Source organism: Plecotus auritus (genome assembly GCF_963455305.1).
Source record: "Plecotus auritus genome assembly, chromosome: 8".
NCBI lineage: Eukaryota > Metazoa > Chordata > Mammalia > Chiroptera > Vespertilionidae > Plecotus > Plecotus auritus.
Window position 1 is genome coordinate 159553840 of NC_137782.1, and position 4037 is coordinate 159557876.

Sequence of the window (4037 nt, forward strand, 5' to 3'; positions counted from 1 at the left end):
CAGGGCACATGCCTAGGTTGTGGGTTTGATCCCCAGTAAGGGCGTCTAGGGGAGGCAACTGATTGATGTTTCTCTCTCTCTCCCTTCCTTCCTCTAAAACGACCTCAGGTGAGGATTGGAAAATAATAATAACAACAACAACAATAATAATGAATAATAAAACTGGGGTAATGATACCTGTCCTACCAATTCTCATGGGGTTATTGTGAGAGCAACATAACATACATAAAAGTGATGTGAAGGCTGTTACTTCATGCCTAAAATCCTGGCTTACTATGAAGATAAAATTAAATGAGAATATATATAAACACACACACACTTGTGTTCCAGTAAATGCTTAGCAGTTGACTTTCTAGAGGGGAAGATGCCCCAGCACCTGGCTGCAAACTCCCTGCTTTTGTTTGTACCCCAGTTCCAGGCCTGGCTCACTGGGTCCTTCTCCAAATGGAGTGATAGCAGCTCACGGTCTGCGGCTAAAAGGGTCCAGAGAGAGGTCAGACTGCAGAGATGTGCGAGGAGGGAGGGCCCTTGCCTACCCCACCTGCATGGCATCCCGGCCGGCTGCCCCAGCCCCACCTCCCATCCTGGTCCTGCTGATTCCCCTCTCGGTCTGTGGGGCCTGGGTCCACTCACTCCTCTTCTCTGAGTTATTGGGGCTCAGGACGCTTTCCCTGTACTGAGAGCCCCCAGGCCAGACGCACCAAACTCAGATGGGATGCCGGTGTGCGCGCATGCGTGCTGCCTCTCCATCGCCTCTGCTCTGCCTGTGGCTCTGACCCTGGGACCGTGTATGTCCAGGACTGGCCCTTGGTAAAGGTTTTTTGAATTTTTTTAAAAAGTTACTGGGTCAGGACTCCAGGAAGGGAGGAGAGACAGGCATTCCAGGTGAGTTAATGGCTCCGGGAAAGACCTGAAGTAATTGGCGCTTCCTTGGCTTGAGTACAACAGCAAAGGAAAATTGATTTTTAAGCCAAAAACGCTCACATCTCCTCCATCCCTGAATAGGGGTCCCGCCCATTTTTATGGGCTCTTTCCGAGTCCTGCGTGCCAACATCAACTCCCAACTCCCTGTGTTCCTCAAGGAAACCTGGAGAAAACGAGAAGGTGGAATGGAACAAAACTGTCCAAGTCACCTGCTTCAGGCACACGCCCAATACGCCGTTCCCTCAACCCGAATGGGATAATGGGCCACTGGGCACAACGTGTGCACGTAGCGGGGGAGAGCCTGTTTCTAACCAGGGGCATCGGAGAAAAACCCAGCTTTCAAAGCTACAACAAATGGCCCCGGTGGCTACACTCCTGCGCTGAAATGGAACGTGCTTCTCCTGCCCTCGGAACACGTGTGACTTCGCTGATTTAAAGAGCAAGAGGGAGAGGAGCGGGATTCGTTAGGCACCGAGTACACAGAGCCGCATGCAGGCACCACGCTCAGCCCATAAGCACGCATCGTACCCAGCTCCACGAGCTGTGTTTCCCCACTTCAGAGACAGGTAGCCACGCAGAGCCAGAGGGATGTGTGCCAGGACGGCCACAGGTGAGCGACAGCCAGAACCGCCATTGCTCTCTCGGGCTGCAGCCTCGAGGAGCAGAGTCCAGACTTAGCTGCCGCTGTGGCTTCCCTGTAGGCCCTCCAGGTGACCCTAGGAAGAGGCATCTAGAGCACAGAAGGGGGCAAGCCCTTCCATGACCCCCCTGGAAGCAGAGCCAGAGGAGACAGAAGGCAGGGGCAGTGTTTAGGGCCAGAGGAGGTGACCAGGGACCAGATGGAAAGTCTTATGTTCAGAGTCTTTAGTCTTTGGTCCATGGGCTTAACCTCCAGAGGAATGATGTTTGCTCTTAAAAAAAAAAAAAAAAATAGGAGTAGAGGCAAGAAAGAAGTGTTTTAATTAAAATTGAAGGCATGGCCCTAGCCGGTTTGGCTCAGTGGATAGAGCGTCGGCCTGCGGACTGAAAGGTCCTGGGTTCGATTCCGGTCAAGGGCATGTACCTTGGTTGTGGGCACATCCCCAGTGGGAGGTGTGCAGGAGGCAGCTGATCGATGTTTCTCTCTCATCGATGTTTCTAGCTCTCTATCCCTCTCCCTTCCTCTCTGTAAAATATCAATAAAATATATTTTTTTTAAAAAATTGAAGGCATGGTCTATACGCTGGCAATTGGCCAAGCAGGCCTTGGATTATTTGCCCCCATAATCAGTCCTGTGAGCCTCACCTGCCCCTGCCACCACCTGGCTGAGGGCCTGGGAAGAAGGGCGTGCACCTCATTCACCTCAGGGCCCTTGGGACCTGGGGCCCGAGCTGCTGGCAGAGAGGGAGTGCTAAAAACACAAACCTTGTTGAAACAGAATTTTTTTTTCCACCTTTATTCCCGGAGTCGTCTTTTGGCATCTTTCAACAAACTCTCACGTGAGGCCTTCCTTCTCCCCCACCGGCGCCTCGCCCTCCTTGCGGAAGCGCAGAGCAGACAGGCGTGAGCACCACGGAGCTGCGTCAGGAGAGCCTGCTTGTGTTCCCCTGCAGCAGGAACAGCTTCTTACCCAGTTCCATACCCCGAGCACCTAGCAGAGCGCCTGGCCTACAGGAAACGCTATTAAACACCCATTCATTAGGATCGACCCCGCCAAGGCTGGTAAAAAGTAGGTCTCTAATATCTGAAATGGTTCAATACGGCCTCTGCAACTCTGAGCAGAAAGCCCCCTGAGGACAAGGGTCAAGTCAAACTAGTTATCGAACATGGTTCTGAACACAGGACGGTGGCTTAGTTCCCACAGTAGGACGTGCCCATGGTTAGGCGTTGAGTGCCCATCCAGAGTATCATTAATTGAGATCGTTCTGGAATCACCTGTGACTAATTGGGAGGCATGAATATGGACAATTTAAGACAATAAACTCACAGACTCACCAAGAAAAAACCCAGCAAACTGCATTCCCTGGGAGGTGAGCTCTGAACAGCAGACCCTGTACCTTGTGGCTAGGCTGCTTCCAGATCTCCAGCCAAATCACAGCAGAGCACAGAACTAACAGCTGGGCTGCCCGTTCCTTTACTGCAGGGCTTCTCAGAGGCTTTAACCGCCCGATGTGCCCGGGGCTCCTCGTGAAGGGATAGGGCGCATCTTCTTCCCAAGAGCCCTTCCTCAGTGGAACTCCTATTGGCACGCTCGGGGAGACGCTGAGCCCATGCCGATCTGCCCTTCATTACATTCAGTCCCACAGTCATGTGACCACTGCCTCATACGCCCAGGTGATGTTCCAGGTGCAGGAAGGACCAGAGAATGATGGACAGCCTGTGCGTGTGGAGCGCCTGGTCTCACGTGGAAGATCAGGGGCTGAATCAGAAGGCAGAAAGCAAGCCAGGATGACGTCAGCACCTGCCAAGTATGCTAAGGAAGGCCAGTGGTGTGGGGTATAAAGCGGGGAGACAGCACCGGGCTGAGGGGCAGACGTGGAGTCGGGAAGAAACCTCATGGAGGAGCTAGGCTCTCACAGGCAGGACATGAGGCGGGGGGCGGGGGGCGGGGGGCGGAGGCAGCAGGAGAGAAGACACAGATGTGGGAGGGATGGGTCACAGCAGGAGAGGTTGGCAGGGAGGCGTGGAATGGGGAGAACGTGTGGGAATATGGTTTGGGTCACATTATAAATGTCACAAAGAGTTTGTATGTCATGGAGAACTCCGGAAGGTCTTTAGGCAAAGGAGTGACATAACTACAACCACTTAAAAATGTGTGTGTGTGTGTGTGTGTGTGTGTGTGTGTGTGTGTATTATTGATATATTATTGTTTTCAGAAAAGAAGGAAGAGGGAGAGAGAGAAACATCAATGATAAGAAACATTGATCGGCTGCCTCCTGCACGCCCCCTAGTGGGGATAAAGCCTGCAACCTGGGCATGTGCCCTGACCAGGAATAGAACCGTAACCCCCTGGTTCATAGGTTGATGCTCAACCACTGAACCACACCAGCCAGGCCTACAGCCACATTTTAAACCACAGGGGCTTCTTACTGCTTACCCTCATACATACACTCTCTTAGCTCAAAAACAACTAT